The sequence below is a fragment of the Podarcis cretensis genome (genome assembly GCF_951804945.1).
Source record: "Podarcis cretensis genome assembly, chromosome: 12".
Classification (NCBI taxonomy): Eukaryota; Metazoa; Chordata; class Lepidosauria; order Squamata; family Lacertidae; genus Podarcis; species Podarcis cretensis.
In genome coordinates, this window is record NC_137181.1 from 7,618,502 (window position 1) to 7,638,149 (window position 19,648).

Here is a 19,648-nt window from a genome sequence, read left to right on the forward strand (position 1 = left end):
GATCCACCACTGGATTTTTTTGCTATGTTCTCATTTGTTGTTGTTGTTTAGTCGTTTAGTCGTGTCCAACTCTTCGTGACCCCATGGACCAGAGCATGCCAGGCACTCCTGTCTTCCACTGCCTCCCGTAGTTTGGACAAACTCATGCTGATAGCTTCAAGAACACTGTCCAACCATCTTGTCCTCTGTCGTCCCCTTCTCCTTGTGCCCTCCATCTTTCCCAACATCAGGGTCTTTTCCAGGGAGTCTTCTCTTCTCATGAGGTGGCCAAAGTATTGGAGCCTCAGCTTCAGGATCTGTCCTTCCAGTGAGCACTCAGGGCTGATTTCCTTCAGAATGGAGAGGTTTGACCTTCTTGCAGTCCATGGGACTCTCAAGAGTCTCCTCCAGCACCATAATTCAAAAGCATCAATACTTCGGCAATCAGCTTTCTTTATGGTCCAGCTCTCACTTCCATATACCACTACTGGGAAACCATAATGGATGGGGGAATCAGCATAGTATCTGTTGTGTCCTCCCTGCATGGGGTTCTTTATTCCAGTGGTGTCAAGAAACTAATAACCCCACCTCTAGGCTTCACAGAAGCACTGTTGCATGGTCACAGAAATTAGGGTGGCCATATTTCAAACAGTGACAATCTGGACTTTTTTATTTTGCAAAATCTCCCCCCCAGAATTGACGATTTTGAACTACCGTATTGGCCCAAATATAAGACGCACCAGCAAATAAGCCACACTTTAATTTTTCACAGTCAGAATTTGGAAAAAAAGTGTGGCTTATATTTGGGCCAATACGGTATTTTTTAAGGAAATTTGCCAAAACAGCAACACTTGGGTTGCCATACACCCGGGTTTCCCTGGACATTTTTCCGCCTGGACTCTATTTCTGACAGACGAATCCTGGATGTGTCCGGGAAATGGCACCCCCTACAGAAATGCTAGCACTGTAACACACTTTCCCCAGTTTCAAGAGACCTTATCTGTTTTCTGATTAAATTCCCAGGCCAAGATAGGGATATGTGATCAGTACACAGAGCAATCGGTACACACACAGAAAGGCTATTCAGAATGTAATCACACTTATGATTAAATAAAGTGGTTTCCTATCCCTGGAGAGATCGTACCGTGTTGCTTGACTGCTGCTAAGTCGTGGAATATCCACCAACATTCCAGCTTCTGTAAGGAAAAGGTTAATCAAAGAACGCTGAAAATAAATTCAGTTGAATAGGGAAGAGTTGGGAGAGAATCCTGAAAAGAGGACTGAAGGTCAGAGAGCTGGTGTTCTGAGGAGCAACCAGGCAGGTTTTCAACCATAGGCCTTTATTAGCATACTTCTGAACGTCAGCCTGACCCTAATAAAGTATCTATAACCATAAAGCACATTTGACACCTAGTGAAATTTAAAGAACACCAAGTTTCTGGCAAACTTAACAAACATTCGGTGGGAAGGCCATTTCTAAGAGCTCCCCCCCCCCCCAGAGCTGTCATCTGATTTTTCATTAGTTTGTTCTGAAGGAGCCTAATTTACTGATCTTTAAAACCACCTTGGGACAGATTTGGACCTTAGCGCAATCCATTAAACAACCTTCTAATAAGTTCTACGCATTTCATAAAGCTTGTTATTAACATTTCTTTGTCATGCTCTAGAGAATATGTTTAATTTAGGCAAACAGGGAAATCCAGTTAGTTAAGACACCCTACACAATTCCTATTACTTGGATATTTACTTGGGCCTCAACTATTTGCTGCTTTAACCCAGCAGCTTTGCACACTAAATTGAAACTTGCTTACATATGGGCTTAGCATGGTGCCTGGTTCATTAATGGGGCACTGCCCCATCAACCTCAGGGTATAATAAATAAATAAATAAATATTATTATTATTATTATTATTATTATTATTATTGTTGTTGTTGTTGTTATTATTATCATTATATTATAGCTCAACGTACTGTTGGCCTCCCTGCTTTGTATCCAACTGACCCCAGCGATCACCAGTCTACACTGCGCACTTACAACATTTTGATGCTCTCTAGCTTGGTTCATAACAAGTCAAGAACAATGACCACAAATGGCAAAGACAGATAAGCAGTGAAAGCGGAAGTATTTTTTTTTTTTTTTGAAGAAGCTCCAGACCTTAAAAACTAGATCAGAGTTTGTTGAAGCTGCCTGACGCAGCAATCGAATCAACCACTAAAAGCCTCAGTAAAGGTAAAGGTAAAGGTACCCCTGCCCGTACGGGCCAGTCTTGACAGACTCTGGGGTTGTGCGCCCATCTCACTTAAGAGGCCAGGGGCCAGCGCTGTCAGGAGACACTTCCGGGTCACGTGGCCAGCGTGACATCGCTGCTCTGGCCAGAGCCAGAGCCGCACACGGAAACGCCGTTTACCTTCCCGCTGGTAAGCGGTCCCTATTTATCTACTTGCACCCGGAGGTGCTTTCGAACTGCTAGGTTGGCAGGCGCTGGGACCGAGCAGCGGGAGCGCACCCCGCCGCAGGGATTCGAACCGCCGACCTTTCGATCGGCAAGCCCTAGGCGCTGAGGCTTTAACCCACAGCGCCACCTGCGTCCCAAAAGCCTCAGAGAACAAAACAATCTTTACTTGGCATGATCACATCTACATTTCTGGGTATGGATTTTGCTATCAATGTATCAGCTAAGAGCTCTTGCCTCATCATGGCGGCAGATCTGCACCACAAATTTAATTTTTAATTATCATTCCTTCCCCTGGTGAGGGGTATATAGGGAGCTGTTGGTGAGATGCAGCAGGAAGCACTTGGAAGTGCCGCCAAGAGCATCGGGCAGCACATTATAGGTCAAAACCAGCACTTTGAATTGGGCCCAGAAACTACCATATTTTTCTGTGTATAAGACTATATCCCCCCCTATTTTTTCACATTTAAAATTGGGGGTCATCTTATACACAGATAGTGCTTATGGGGTTTTCCTTTATTTGGAGCCCCCAAAAATAGGGGTCATGTTATACACAGGGGGTGTGTTATACACAGAAAGATACAGTAATTGGCAGTCTGTGCAGTTGGACCAGGATTCGTATACTATACTCAAACATCTTGCCCCAGTGAGCAACCTGGCCACCAAATTCTGTGCCAGCTGAAGCTCTGGTTTTCCTAGTAGTGATGTACGGAAGTGAGAGCTGGACCATAAAGAAGTCTGATCGCCGAAGAATGGATGCTTTTGAATTCTGGTGCTGGAGGAGACTCTTGAGAGTCCCATGGACTGCAAGAAGATCAAACCTATCCATTCTGAAGGAAATCAGCCCTGAGTGCTCACTGGAAGGACAGATCTTGAAGCTGAGGCTCCAGTACTTTGGCCACCTCATGAGAAGAGAAGACTCCCTGGAAAAGACCCTGATGTTGGGAAAGATGGAGGGCACAAGGAGAAGGGGACGACAGAGGATGAGATGGTTGGACAGTGTTCTAGAAGCTACGAACATGAGTTTGACCAAAGAACGGGAGGCAGTGGGAGACAGGAGTGCCTGGCGTGCTCTGGTCTATGGGGTCACGAAGAGTTGGACACGACTAAACGACTAAACAACAACAACCTAGAGGTTACCGGAGCATGGACAAAGACTCTCCTCCCTGGAAGAGAGGGGAGTGGTTGTGGGCGGCAGCCCGAGCACCGCCCCTAGCAGGAGCCTGGTAGGAGTTTTTCCATTTGGCATTAGGCTTTTTGTTTTTTTCACCTACCTCGTAGCAATCGTCACAACTTTTGTGGTATTGGTGGGTAGGTTAGGCATTGGAATAATGTGTTGTGGTGTGTCGAAGTGCTAGGTGTGGCCATCGCCTATGTCTTCAATTTTTGGGTATTCCGTTAAAGGAATCTGGCGGTCGTGTCCTTATAACACGTGTCCTTGTGTATTCATTTCACATTGCGGGGGTCTGGTCCTCGAACCACAACAGTAGTTAGGCTATCCCTGTCCAGATAGCACTGCAGCTGGGACACTAGCCAAAGCTGATGGAAGGTATTCCTCATCACTGAGGCCCCCTGAGCCTTGAGTGTTCTAACTTGGTATAAGGAAGCTTTCTACCCTCCACGAATTTGCTTGACCTTCTTTTAAAGCTGTCCAAATTGGCAGCCATCACCACCCATAGTTTATCTATGCACTGTGTGAAGAAATGCTTTACTTCGTCTGTCCTGAATCATCAGCTTCACTGGATGTTCAGAAGTTCTAGTATTATGTGAGAAGGAAAAAACTCAGGGACAAAGTCCAGGACCTCACTTGGAGAGTGGCAGGTGGCGGGGCCAGTGGCAAACAGGCCCTGTTTTTGAGTACTGGGGCATCTGGGCTCTATAAGGCTGATGCTGATCTTGAAGCATTTGCTCTCCTTATTTATCTCTCTTTTCTCCTTATCTTTCTCACTTTATCTCTCTTATTTATCTCTCTTTTCTCCTTATCTTTCTCCTTATTTTTAGAAACAGTCGGCTTGCAGCTGACTGGGAATATCCATGGTTACAGATGCTCACATTCTTGTATTTACCTTACATGTATATTATCCTTTTCTTCATCAAAGCCATTATTTTTTCCTAAGCAAAGATACTTTGCACGAAGGTAGCAAAACCAACCTCCCGGTTTATTCCTGTAGCGGTGGCGGTCTATGCTTTTCTATTTGAAATAGGGGGTGGGGATCATTTTTCAATCCAAGGGCCAAATTCCCTTCTGCAGAAGCTCCTGGGGGCCACATCCCAGTGATGGGTGGGGCCAGAAGCAAAAGTGGGCAAAGCAATGAATGTAAATATTAATCTTTGTACCACAGGCTAGTTTCTACACACACGCCTCTCTATCCTCCATCCAGATAAGGGAGAGACATTATCAGTGTTCAAATATGCCTTTCAGCCAGGAAAGCCCCCCATGAGAGTTCAAACAGGGCTTGTTGTTGTTGTCTAGTCGTTAAGTCGTGTCCGACTCTTCGTGACCCCATGGACCAGAGCACGTCAGGCACTCCTGTCTTCCTGCAGTTTGGTCAAATCAAACAGGGCTAGTGATTCCATTTGTTGTTGTTGTTTAGTCATTTAGTCATGTCCGACTCTTCGTGACCCCATGGACCAAAGCACGCCAGGCACTCCTGTCTTCCACTGCCTCCCACAGTTTGGTCAAACTCATGCTGGTAGCTTCGAGAAGACTGTCCAACCACCTCGTCCTCTGTTGTCCCCTTCTCCTTGTGCCCTCCATCTTCCCCAGGATCAGGGTCTTTTCCAGGGAGTCTTCTCTTCTCATGAGGTGGCCAAAGTATTGGAGCCTCACCTTCATGATCTGTCCTTCCAGTGAGCATTCAGGGCTGATTTCCTTCAGAATGGATAGGTTTGATCTTCTTGCAGTCCATGGGACTCTCAAGAGTCTCCTCCAGCACCATAATTCAAAAGCATCAATTCTTCAGTGATTAGCCTTCTTTATGGTCCAGATCTCACTTCCATACATCACCACTGGGAAAACCATAGGTTTAACTATACGGACCTTTGTTGGCAAGGCGACATCTCTGCTTTTTAAGGAAGAGACATTATCAGTGTTCAAATATGCATTTCAGCCAGGAAAGCCCCCCACGAGAGTTCAAACAGGGCTAGTGAATCCATAGAAACACAGAATTGTAACATTGGAAAGGACCCTGAGGGTCACCTAGCTCAACCCCCTGTGATTCAGGAATATGCAGCTATCCCATACAACAGGCACGTCCAACAGGTAGATCGTGACCTACTGGTAGATTGTGGGGTGTCCCTGTGAGTACCTCATATTTTCTCTCTATAAGACACACCAGACCATAAGACACACCCAGTTTGTGGAGGAGGAAAACAAGAAAAAAATATTCTGAATCCCAAAAGCTAGAACAGCAAGAGGGATCGCTGCGCAGTGAAAGCAGCAATCCCTCTTGCTGTTTTAGCTTCAGTGATAGCTGTGCAGCCTGCATTTGCTCCATAAGGCGCACACACATTTCCCCTTACTTTTTAGGAGGGAAAAGGTGCATCTTATAGAGCGAGAAATATGGTAGATCGCAGTCTGTTGGGAGTTGGACGTCCCTGCTATAGGTAACTGAACAGAAACCTATGTCCAACAGGAGGGCCATACAGGAATTGAATCTGCAACCTAGGCATCATCAGCACCATGCTCTAACCAACTGAGTTATCCAGGTTAGTAATTCGGCATCCCCACGCTTGAGGCTCCCCCCCCCCCCCGTTTTAAACCCTTGATCTGGACAAATCATTTGACAGCCACCACATTTTATCCCATCATTTTGTTGGGAAAACCACGGGTCCCCCACGTATCTGCTTCAAAAACAAAGGTCAGAGGCTTTGCCACTTGAGCCTTGCTAATTGAATCTTGGCACTCGGTACACTCTAAGCCGCTGTTTTAACCATTTCCATTAGGAAATTGCACTTAACCCAGCGTTCCAAATGACATCTCCGAATCCACGCTGCAAGCTGAGGACAAAAGGGCCACCAACCGATTCGGTGTAGCTTGTTAATCAAGCTTCTGTTATAAACAAAGCAGAGCCCCGCTGTCCACTTCAGAACCTTGGACAGCAGCCAGCCAACAGGCAGGATGACTTAGCAGGGAGCACACTCCATGTGCAATGACTGGAGCATGCCTTAGTATGCAGACTCACATGCCATACTTTCCAAATAATTTTGAAGCTGGTAGAATCATAGAACTGTAGAGTTGGAAGAGACCACCAGGGTAATGTGGTGCACACCTTGCAATGCAGGAATCCTTTGCCCAACAGGGGGATCGAACCCATGACCTTGAGATTAAAAGTCTCATGCTCTACTGTCTGGAGGTGGCAGGCTGCATTGTACCATTTCAGGCTGCAAGTGTGTTGCGTTATGTCCGAATGCTCCCCCCACCCACTTAAAAAGTTCCTTCAGATCACACAGTATGGAATCACTGCCATAGACAAGGCAGCCACAAAACATTTCACTACCTGAGGCAAAGGACAGATGGGAACTCCTGCCATGTTCAGATCCAGCTGGACAGGCAGTGGACTCTTATATCAGTGCCAGTAGTGCAATAGCAAGGGATGCAGGTGGTGCTGTGGTCTAAACCACTGAGCCTCTTGGGCTTGCCGATTGGAAGGTCGGCGGTTCAAATCCCTGCGACGGGGTGAGCTCCCATTGTTCAGTCCCAGCTCCTGCCAACCTAGCAGTTCGAAAGCATGTCAAAGTGCAAGTAGATAAATAGGTACCGCTGTGGCAGGAAGGCAAAATGGCATTTCCATGCGCTCTGGTTTCCATCACGGTGTTCCGTTGCGCCAGAAGCGGTTTAGTTCTGCTGGCCACATGACCTGGAAAGCTGTCTGTGGACAAACGCCGGCTCCCTCAGCCTGAAAGGGAGATGAGTGCTGCAAGCCTTTGACTGGACTTAACTGCCCAGGGGTCCTTTCCCTTTCACCTTAATGCAGGGGTGCCCAAACTTTTTTCAAAGAGAGTCAAATTTGATGAAGTGAACATGCATGAGGGCTGACCAAAGTTGTTGAGCCTTTTGGAGGATTTTACCCCAGGACATAATAATAACAATAATAATAATAATAATAATAATAATAATAATAATAATAATATTTATTTATATCCAACCCTCCCCAGCCATAGCCGGGCTCAGAGTGGCTAACAACAGTAAAAATAGCACAATTTACACAAAATCACAGTCAGTTAATTGAAATACATTCTAAAATCAGTTCAGAATCAAATTAATGGCAACCATTGGGCTAGAGTTCTATGAAGATTACAGAAGTGGGGGGGTCAGACTGTGCCTTGGCCAAAGGCCTGGTGGAACAGCTCTGTCTTGCAGGCCCTGTGGAAAGATGTCAAGTCCCGCAGGGGCCTAGTCTCTTGTGGCAGAGCGTTCCACCAGATTGGGGCCACAGCCGGAAAAGCCCTGGCTCTGGTCAGGACAGCCTAACCTCTCTGTGGCCCGGGACCTCCAAGATATTTTTATTTGAAGACCGTAAGGTCCTCCGTGGGACATACCAGGAGAGGCAGTCCCGTAGGATTAGGCCCCCAAAATGGACACTGTCACACTTGACAACAGTAGGCTACTTATGAGACATGTTGTGTAGCAGACAAATATCTGTTCTCCAGCAAAAGGGTTGAACTGCCGTCACTGTAACCCCACTCACAGCATCGACTGCCTAAGGCAGTTACCTCATTGCCTACAAATAGACGCTTTGCTTTCGGGAATACTGGGCTCTGCTGATAGTCTGAAAAGCGGCAGGGTGAGTGTACAATTTGAAGAAGAGAGCGGCAGGCTGCTGAAGTGGCTGATGAACTCTTCTAGGCAGAAACTGCCTGACTGCTCCATCCTTCCTAGGGAACCACTAGAGCCCCAGTGGAGCCTCTGTTTCCCTTCGGCTCCTTCCTTGTTTCTGCTTTGGGGTCACAGGTTCCTCAAAGCAGGGGCACATTAAACCTGTCAGGAGCTTTGTATACATAGATAGTACTATGCATACGAATGATGATTAATAAGCAAACAAGCTAAAGGGAAGAAATGGGGAATGAAACAAGCTAAAGGGAAGAAAATTGAGGCAGGCAGCAGAGAAGACCAAGAAGTGAGACGGGAAGCGGTTAATAAGGGAGGGAAGGTGGAGGGTTGAATTTCAAGTGTTGATTTGAATTATGCAGCCAGAATCCTGGGCTGCAGGGTAAACTGTAGAGCAGGAGTGGGCAAAATGGTGCCCTCCAGAGCTTGGTGGAGCCAGTGTGGTGTAGTGGTTAGAGCATGGGTAGGCAAACTAAGGCCCGGAGGCTGGATCCGGCCCACTCGCCTTCTAAATCCGGCCCACGGATGGTCCGGGAATCAGCATGTTTTTACATGAGTAGAATGTGTCCTTTTATTTAAAATGCATCTCTGGGTTATTTGTGGGGCATAAGAATTTGTTCATTATTTTATTCAAAATATAGTCCAGCCCCTCACAAGGTCTGAGGGACAGTGGGCCAGCTGCCTGCTGAAAAAGTTTGCTGACCCCTGGGTTAGAGTGCCAGACTAGAACCTGGGAGACCAGGGTTCCAATGCCCAATCAATGTCATAGAATTGTAGAGCTGGAAGAGTCATCTAGCCCAACTTTTGCGCAATCCAGGAACCACAGCTTAATGATCCCAGGCAGATGGCCATCCAACCTCTGTTTTAAAACTTCCAAGGTCACTGGGTGACCTTGGACCAGTCACTGCTTCTCAGCCTAACTTAAGTCACACGGTTGTTACGGGGTTTATATAAGGAGCGGGTGGAAATGTGCTGAGTCCAGGGGTTAACCCGAGCAGAGCGGTCCAGGTCTGGTCCCGAATCCAAGGATTCCGCGAGGAGTCAGTCAGACAGGGCCAAGGCAGGACACGAGGCAGGAAACGAAGCTAGGTCAGGCACAGGGTCTCAGGCAGGTTCTAACAAACAGCAAAGTTGCTCCCACAACCTAGGGCGGGGTCTGACAGCCTTTTATCTTTGTCAGGTTTCTCCTTCTCTCAGATCTCAGTCTCTGCAGCTCGGGAGATGTTGGTGGTTACAAGACACAGGGGACACCTCAGCCTCTCCTGACCCAACCGGTAGTGGAGCAGCTGTAAGTGATTGCCCAGCTGAGGGCAACGAGGTCATCCCTGCATCTGGAGCCAGGGCAGGCTCAGGACCCTGACTCGGCCCAGCTGGTGCTTGTTGCAGGGGAACCTGTGCAGATTGGGGTGCTTCAGAATCAGCCCCCAGGCTTGGTTCAGATAATGCCTGAGGCAAAGGAGCCGGTGCAGACTGAGCCTGAGACCGGTGCAGACAGTTCCGAGTCTGAGCCTGAGTCCCAGGCCATCACAGGAAAATCCCAAAGTTGGAAAATAAATAAATAAATAAATAAATAAATAAATAAATAAATAGTCCCAGCCACCAAGGCCAGTGGTCCAAGACATCTCTTGGTATCTCTAACTTCTGGAGGGCATCATAGAACCATAGAATTGTAGAGTTGGAAGAGACACCAAGGGTCATCTATAACCCCGTGCAATGCAGGAATAATCTGGGCTTCCTGTGCTGCAAATGACATTGCATGTTTGATGTCGTCTAGAAATAATGAGTAATGATGGGGTGTTTTTTGTTTTTTAAATACACCACCTTTCTAAAGTGGTTTACATCAAACTGACAAAAATATTCCAACAGAAAAGAAAAAAATACTCATAATCCGTCTACACTCTTTTCGGTAGTTAAAACACAAATATCAAAATATTCGCTCAGAAAATCACATAAGACAATTCATTAAACATATAAAATACAATTAATGCATTTATCTGAACCAAGCAATATTTGTTTTTGTTTTTTAACAGCAGAATTTCAAAAGCAGAAATAGCAAATAAAATAAAATAAAATAAAACACAACAGGTCAAGAAATACTCAAATAATATGTATTATCAGGGGGTTGATAATCCTTAACAAATCCACAGACCTAAAATGCAACACAGCCACTAAGTCTAAAAATTCTAAAAGGCAAATTGCTAATTTAAGCATCCCACTCAGAAGTGTCATTCATATTGGTTAAATGTGTCATCTTGTTCTTCCTGAAACTGTTACCAGCTGGGACAGGGACTATATAGTGGCTCAATGGTGCTCTATAATCATGTTGGACAGTAAAATGTAGTCAAGTAGTGAACTCAGCTTGTTGGTTGCCCTGCATTCGTGTGCAGTCAACACATCAATTATATGACTTGGCAATTGACAGCACTTATTCTCTGGCAGCCCAATAAAAGCAGGCCAGGCTATTGAAGATAAGACCTCGAGTATTGACAAGGTTTGGAACAATCTCTGGGAAGAAAAACAAATAGCTTTTTATTACCATTTGGACAAACATGGTGGGGAGTTCGGGTTGGAAGCCAGAGAGATTCATTCAAGTGCAGTTATTTTCAGAGCAGGCTGAACAGAGTTGTAAGACTAGGGGGAGATCTGGTGTGCCTAAAGTTAGGTGTTTTGCCATTTCTCTGACCAAAGTCTGCCTCTCCTAAACTGCTATTATTATTATTATTATAGGTAAAGGACCCCTGGACGGTTAAGTCCAGTCAAAGAAGAAGAAGAAGAGAAGAGTTTGGATTTGATATCCCGCCTTTCACTCCCTTTAAGGAGTCTCAAAGCGGCTAACATTCTCCTTTCCCTTCCTCCCCCGCAACAAACACTCTGCGAGGTGAGTGGGGCTGAGAGACTTCAGAGAAGTGTGACTGGCCCAAGGTCACCCAGCAGCTGCATGTGGAGGAGCGGAGACGCGAACCCGGTTCCCCAGATTACAAGACTACTGCTCTTAACCACTACACCACACTGGCTCTCTAGTTGTCATAGTTGTCATAGTTGTCTAGTTGTCATAGTTGTCAAAGGCAACTATGGGGTTGTGGCATTCATCTCGCTTCAGGCCGAGGGAGATTTGTCCACAGACAGATTTCCAGGTCATGTGGCCAGCAGGACTAAACCGCTTCTGGTGCAATGGAACACCATGACGGAAACCAGAGCACACGGAAATGCCGTCGACCTGCCCACCACAGCGGTACCTATTTATCTACTTGCACTGGTGTGCTTTTGAATTGCTAGGTTGGCAGAAGCTGGTTCAGAGCAACAGGAGCTCACTCCGTTCCACAGATTCGAACTGCTGACCTTCCGATCAGCAAGCCCAAGAGACTCAGTGGTTTAGACCACAGTGCAACCCACCCCCAATTATTATTACAGTGGTACCTCAGGTTAAGTACTTAATTTGTTCCAGAGGTCCGTTCTTAACCTGAAACTGTTCTTAACCTGAAGCACCACTTTAGCTAATGGGGCCTCCTGCTGCTGCTGTGCTGCCGGAGCACAATTTCTGTTCTTATCCTGAAGCAAAGTTCTTAACCTGAAGCACTATTTCTGGGTTAGCGGAGTGTGAAACCTGAAGCGTATGTAACCCGAGGTATCACTGTATTATTCTTATTGTTAGTTAGTTAGTTAGTTAGTTACTTGCTACACTGAAAGGTCTCCAACCAACTCACAATGTATTTAAGAACATAAACATAAGTGAAGACACATCTACAGAGAAACACATGCAATTCATAAAAAATCCACAACACAACCCACAATAACAGCAGCTGAATGCTTCAGTTGCACCCTGAAGAACAGACATCATCATGCACCATTGTGGCATAGTGGTTAGAGTGTTATCCTAGCACCTGGGAGACCAGGGTTCTAGTCCCCACTCGACCACAAAGCTCCTTGGGTCACCTTGGGCGCCAGTCACTGCCTCTCAGAACAACCTGCTTCAGAGCATTGTTGTAAGGATAAAGGGGGGCAGCGGTGGGGAGAATGATGTATGCCCCTCTGAGTTCATTGGAGGAAAGGTGGAAAATAAATGCAATAAAATAATGTCAATAATGTTGTATTCCATAAAAAGACGTGGAAGGAGCAAGTTGTTATCTAGCCACAAAAAGAAGCTAAAGAAGGGGGGGCCACTAGGTGGCGCATCGGAAGATGGCTGACAATAACATCTCTCCGACCCACACGAGGTAATTTGGAGGCTATGATGGGGGTAATTAGCCTCCTTAACCCCCCCAGGATTATGGGGGGGGGGCTTGCCTGCTGTGCCCTATACCACCCCCGAATTTGTGGGGGTGGGGGCACTAGGCACAAAGCCCTCCTGTGGGATTATCGGCACTCCTCGACGCCATCCCCGATTCGCGCCGCTGGTTGCAATGATCTTTAAAAGAAATAATTTGGACATGATTAATTGCACATACATCAAGGAAAAAGGGGAGTAAATACTGCTGACAGAAGAGATCTCTGATAACAAGACAACAATAAAATACGAGAAGAACGTCAAGATACGGTAATGACTGAGGGGGGAGGGGGGGAAAAACCTGCCTCTACCTTTTTATGTGATTTAACAAGAATCCCCCTCCCCTAATGAGTCAGAAATTAAGGACTTAAGCTGTGGATTTAAGGCTGTGTGGAGATAAACTTTCGATCCAAAGCAATGTTTCAAGATGAAGCTGGAAAGCTAAGAGTTTTGGAGTGACGCAGTCAGGAAAAAATGCCGTTCGCCATTTTGTGAGGCATTGTGGGAGCTCTTGGGTCTGGGAGGAGAAAAAGAGAAATAGAGTTGTTTACATATCCTGAATCAACTCCTCGGTGGGACTTAAGAGCGACAAATGCCAAAATTTACGATGGATAAAGTGATGTTATCTACGAAGGAGATATATGGAAACCATCTGGACTTAGTGGAGGAACGGGAAATCCACACAGGATTATTACACTTGCTATCGGCTTAAGGAGACTAACAGAAGAGATCGTAAAGGAAAAAGAGAAATTATACGAACAAGATATGATGTGGCAACACCAAGATAAGACTGGATAGAATTATGAACTTTGTTTGGACTGATTGGGACTGATTTGGACATTAACGCAGTAATAAGAAGATGATCTGAATTCCCCTTTGGATCTTGAAGTATGGGTTCCCCCAACAAAATTTTAAAATTTGGCTTTGTAATTCGGAATTTATATGATGTGATTTAATTTGATGTGATTGGCCAGTTAATAAAAATTATTATTAAAAAAAAAAAGAAGCTAAAGAAGGTGCCAGGCAGACCTCACAGGTGAGAGCATTCTGCAGATAGGGAGCCACAAGTGAAAAGACCCCTCTCTCTTGTCATCTCTCTCTGAGGCTTCCTCAAAGGGGGGACCCAGGGAAGGGCCTGAGAAGAAGGTCTAAGGCCCTGGGTAGGTTCATACACTGGGGAAAGCATTTCAGAAGCTATTGGGGTTCTAAGTCATATAATGAGCATGTGTTCTGTGAACTATTGAGATTAACCAACACTCTTTTCTGAGATCTAAGTACTAGCACTCCCTGTTTTGGATTAGCCTGTTTGGTTCCCTTGAAATCCAGGTATTTCTGCGAGAAAATTAAGGGAAACAGTAGGAGAAGCCAAAGGTTCACATTATCCAAATGAGCACAAATGAGCACGGCACAGCAATGAGACGGCCGGCTAATTACTTCACTGGAAACCACACATCGGAACTAATCCCTTTGATAACAACACATTTTCTGGTTCAATCCTGGAAAATCTTTCCATCCTGGAGAGTTTATTAATTGTCCTCTTTATTGGCTCTGTCAACTTGGCTCTGCTTTGAATAGCAGAGATAACGCAAGGCGTAGTTAATGTTTTACCTACGTTTTGGCTCCCTGTCCTTCTCAGACTTGGGCTCCAGTTGCCAGCTGCTCTTTGCAAAAGCGCTGCATTGCATCACATAACCCCATAGATTCCAATTATATACCTCAACTTAAAGCTGTTGTTATTAGTTTTCTTCCTTCTCCTAGGATTGGGACTAGCCAGCTCTTACTTGAGAGCCTCCTCCTGGTGTCTGCTCTGAAGGTGGTTCAGAGGCTGGTGACAAGGCAAAGGGCCTTTTCAGCTGTGGCTCCTCATCTGTGAAATGCTCTCCCCATTGAAATCCTCCAGGTGCCACCATTCATGTACTTTTGGCACCCAGTAAAAACTCCTCTCTCCTCCCAGGTATTTTACAGATCACGAAAGTTTTGTTGTCTAGTAATGGCATGGTCGGGCTGCAGTTTTATTGAGTCTGTTTAATAGGTTACTCATGGTTTTTCATACAACAGACCTCTCTTTTTCTGATTATATTATTCTTTATAAAAGCCCCATGGAGAATCCTATATGCCAAGCCACGTTACCACCAACACTATCATCCTGTCGATAAAAATGCAATCCATTTTGTTTTTATGCTCCCCCCCCCATTTTTTGTGGTTCAGTGGACATCAAAAGCTATAGCTTTTATAGGGAAAGAATGGAGCATTTGGGAAAGTTTCCAAAATTTTATTAGTGCTGAGCCAAAGCATCCACCTCAAATGTTTTCATTATTGAGAAGGGTGAGTGAAAATGTCCCCTGAAGATTGGGCAAAATCTAATAATTTTCAAATTAGTGTGGTTACCTTTAGGCCAAAGTGGAAGACTGGTATATTCCTATCTATCTCCAACTTGCCTTCAACCATCACCAGCACAGCTGCCCTTCTGAATGCCTATGCCTGCCCACTAACCCCACCTCTGACCCATTCTTTCACTTAACCTTTATATGTTATCACTGACCCTTCTTCCTCTAGCCCCTTCTCCTGGGCAGTCTTCCTCTCTGGGAGCTCCTCCCTTGATTGATTGCTCTCACTTTGGAACTGGGGAACATGAGAAGAGCTCTGTTGAATTGGATAAGTGTCCACCTAGTGCAGAGGTGCTAGCCAATGGGATGCCCTTTGTGCGTGGATGAACTCCATCTCCCACAAACTTCAACTCACATGATTAATAGTCTGGGATTATGGGAATTATAGTCCAACAATATATGTTAGTTAGTCCTGATCTAGCATACTCTTCCTTTGCAAACATTGGCCAACCCAATGCTCCTGATATGTTTACAATGAGGGCATTGTTTGTCTGTCCCGTTAATTGATGTTAATTGATGTTAACTGGGTTGAGTGAGGATGGGATTTGCCTTTGCACATCTCTGTTCCTTCCCAAATTGCTAGGAAGTGAAGGACAAGCCCTTCTAGTATTTTAATTTCCCTTTATTCATTTGAGGAACGCAGCAGTGACACTGATTTGAAACGAGCTTGGCTTCCCATCCTAATGTGAATTCGACAAGGCAAGGGAATTTGACTCAGGTGCTCAGACCCTGCAGATATCTCCCATCAACTTGACAAATTTTCCCGTCACCTCTAATCATGATGTGATGAATTCACAAGGCTCGCTTGAGAGTAAAAAAAAACTATGCTGACTTGATTTGAAATCTTCCCCCACCCCAAATGTTAAGAGTGTGAAATGTGAGCTAGGAAGCACCAAGTTTAAATTTCACAGGAAGTTAAAAATTTATAAGATAGCCATTTAAAAATCTATCATTCTCTTAGCTCCATGTTTTACAGTATGGATGCAATGTGTTCCAGCCTTCTTCACAGAGATGACATGCACGTAGGGCTCTATATATTCTAAGCACGACATCTCTCCCCCTTCGTGTACACTCCTTCTACTCTGTTTACTTGTACTGAGTCAGATCATTGGTTCATCTACACTAACTGGCAGTGGTTCTCCCAGTCCTACCTGGCGATGCTGGGGATTGAACCTGGGACCTTTGGCTTGCAAATCAGATGCTCTTCCACTGAGCTATGGCTCTTCCCTTACTCCGACTAGCTGAGACTTAATATGAGCCAATTAAAACCTAACGGAGAAAGGGGAAAGCTACATCTCTCCATGACCTCTTGAATGGGGCTATGGCTCTATGTAAAATATTAAAATGGTGTTGTAGAGGTGATTACAGAGAAGGGAGATTTATATGCAAAAAAATGTGGCATGCTGGGGTAGGACCGAGATGAAGCAACCTCGGTTTCATCTCACTAAATCCATTTTCTCTTAGGCCAGGAATGAAGAAGCTGTAGTTCTCCAGATGTTGGACTCTAACTTCCATCAGCACAACCCAGCACGGCCAAATGGTCAGGAATAATGGGGTCTGCAAACCAAAATCATCCGGGGACCACAGGTTTCTCAGCAGTGACCAGGACACTATACAGTGGTACCTCAGGTTACAGATGCTTCAGGTTACAGACTCCACTAACCCAGAAATAGTACCCCGGGTTAAGAACTTTGCTTCAGGATGAGAACAGAAATTGTGCGGTGGTGGCATGGCAGCAGTGGGACGCCCCATTAGCTAAAGTGGTACCTCAGGTTAAGAACAGTTTCAGGTTAAGAACGGACCTCCAGAACAAATTAAGTTCTTAACCCGAGGTACCACTGTATCAGAGACTATGGTGTCACCAGCTGAGGAGCCAGACCGGGTTCCTGGCCCTGACCCTGATAATGATGTTCTGGAGAACATTGAAGTCAAGGCCGGGAGCCACCTGAAACAGGTCCCAGGGCACTAGAGCCCATGGCACCAGCACCAGGACCCACACAGACACCTTTCTGTGTGCCCAAGGAACCACATGCCTTCCTTGGTAGTCTGAAGATAGATGACATGTTCTGGTCAGGAGGCCATGAAGCAGAGGAGAACTGCTTTTTCTGACCTTTTTCAGGTCAGAAGGCTGGCCCTTAAAGAGACTGCCGTTCCCCCAGAAAAGGCAGCTCCTAGGCGTGGTAGACTGGAAGTAGAAGCTTCCAACCCTTTTGGGAGCAAGTTGCTCACTAGGAGCTCTCCGTGGTGCTGAAATAATGGATGCACCTCAATCTATGGCCCCCTTTGTGACACCAGAACAAGACACAACTCTGTCTTAAGCATATGCACCACAGAGGGTAGATGCAAGTAAAAAAGAAGAAGCAAAAAGCAAATTGTATATAAATACAGTGGTGCCTCGCAAGACGAAATTAATTCGTTCCACGAGTTTTTTTGTCTTGCGATTTTTTCGTCTTGCGAAGCACGGACTTTGGAAAAGCTTCAAAAATCACCAAAGTCTTCAAAAACCTCAAAAAAGGCTACCACACCGCGTGCTATGAGTTGATCCTCAAAGTGAATGCACGGTTTTAAGAAAAAGGAAACAAACTTGCAAGACAAAGGAAACAAACTTGCAAGACGTTTTCGCCTTGCGAAGCAAGCCCATAGGGAAATCCGTCTTGCAAAGCAACTCAAAAAACGAAAAACTCTTTCGTTTTGCGAGTTTTTCGTCTTACGAGGCATTCGTCTTGCGAGGTACCACTGTAGCCACTTTTTCATCTCAGCAAATACTAAATCTCAGCAAAGTCAAAAAATAGATATTTGCTCCTCTGTGCAAGGTGTGTTTTTTTTTAGTTTTAAACGGCCCCTCCCCCCTTGGTCTCAGAGATTGTTTTCAATAAAATGGCTGCTAAAACATTTTCAATTACTTAGGGCACTTTAATTTCTCTCCACCAAAGGCATCAATATTCATGAGAACGCCCAGAAGTAAACACATTATTCAGTCAATTTAATTAGTATTTAATTACCAGACATAACTACCGATTATTAAGGGGTGCTATAAGCGAGCAGATACCCAGCTGGAGTCACTTTGAAGTCCTGATACTTCATTGAAATTTCAGAGGGAAGAAAATGATGATTTTCTGAGCCAGCGTAGAGGTGCATAATGAGTAACCAGGCGATAATTACAGCAGATGCAGAACCGGTCTTAAGGAATTGGCTTTGCATGCTGGGCATGAAAATGAATTAATAGCATGGAAAATTCAAGCAAAAAAACAAAAAAAACAAAAACAAAATAATAATAAAAAAGCACTAAACCCCAAACGAAACACAATGAACTCTGGCATATATCTTGTTAATAAAATTTAAGCTACCATTATAAAGGCATCAGGCGGATTATGGCATTTAGCATTCTAAGGCATACTGCCTCCACTAGTGAAAGTAGAATACAGCCACCGCGGCCAGTTTTCTTATCCTCCATGATGAAAGAAAGAGGCCAGTAAAGGCCCTGATTTCCTTTTAAATAAATAAATAAATAAATAAATAAATAAATAAATAAATAAATTTTATTTTTAAAAGTTTTAACGTACATTATTATTTTCATGACTCCACAAACAATCTCAATACCTTTATGGGGGTTCTTCAAACCCCTGGACTTCCCTCCACCCCTTTCCCCGGTTTCCAATAATTATCTCTTCTTTTTTCTGCATCTGAATACAGTGATACCTCAGGTTACATACGCTTCAGCTTACATACACTTCAGGTTAAAGACTCCGCTAACCCAGAAATAGTGGTTCAGGTTAACAACTTTGCTTCAGGATAAGAACAGAAGTTGGGCTCTGGCGGCTCGGCGGCAGCAGGAGGCCCCATTAGCTAAAGTGGTGCTTCAGGTTAAGAACAGTTTCAGGTTAAGAACGGATCTCCGGAACAAATTAAGTACTTAACCTGAGGTATCGCTGTACCTTAATCCAGTCTATTGAATTTCCTTGTCAATATCTTTTGTCAGATTATATTGCAAGTGCTAGTCCAATCCTGCCAATGTTTTTAGATGTCTGCAATGCTCCTTCATGTATTCTACAAAGTTAATCCATTCTTTTTTAAATTTATTGTCCTCTTGGTGTCCAACCGTCCTGGTCAATTTCGCCATTTCGGCATAGTCCATCAGTTTCAATATCCATTCTTCTTTTGATGGAGTTCTTTCTTCCTTCCATCCCTGGGCATACAACATTCCTGCTGCTGTCGTCGCATACATAAATAGGATCTTCGAAGGCCCTGATTTCCTAGACAGCTAAGCATCTGGTCCAGTGAGGCTTTCTTCAACTTCTCCTTAGAATCATAGAATCATAGAATTGTAGAGTTGGAAGGGACCCTGAGGATCATCTAGTCCACCCCATCAATGCAGTAATCTCAGCTAAAGCATCCATGACAGATTACCATCCAACCTCTGCTTAAAAACTACCAAGGAAGGAGAGTCCACCACCTCCCGAGGGAGACCGTTCCACTGTCAAACAGCTCTTACCTTCTTTCCATAGCTGTCAATGTTTCCCTTTTTAAAAAGGGAAATTCCCTTATTCCAAATAGGATTCCTCGCAAGAAAAGGGAAAAGTTGACAGCTATGGTGCCAACCCTGAATGTATTGGATTCATGGCCACTGTGCTCATTTGCCTTTAGCAGCAGTAAAGCTCTGCTGGATGAAATACAATTGCCTCTGATCTTTTTTGGGGGGAATTCTGCAACATGTTTACATTTTTACTCTGCTAGC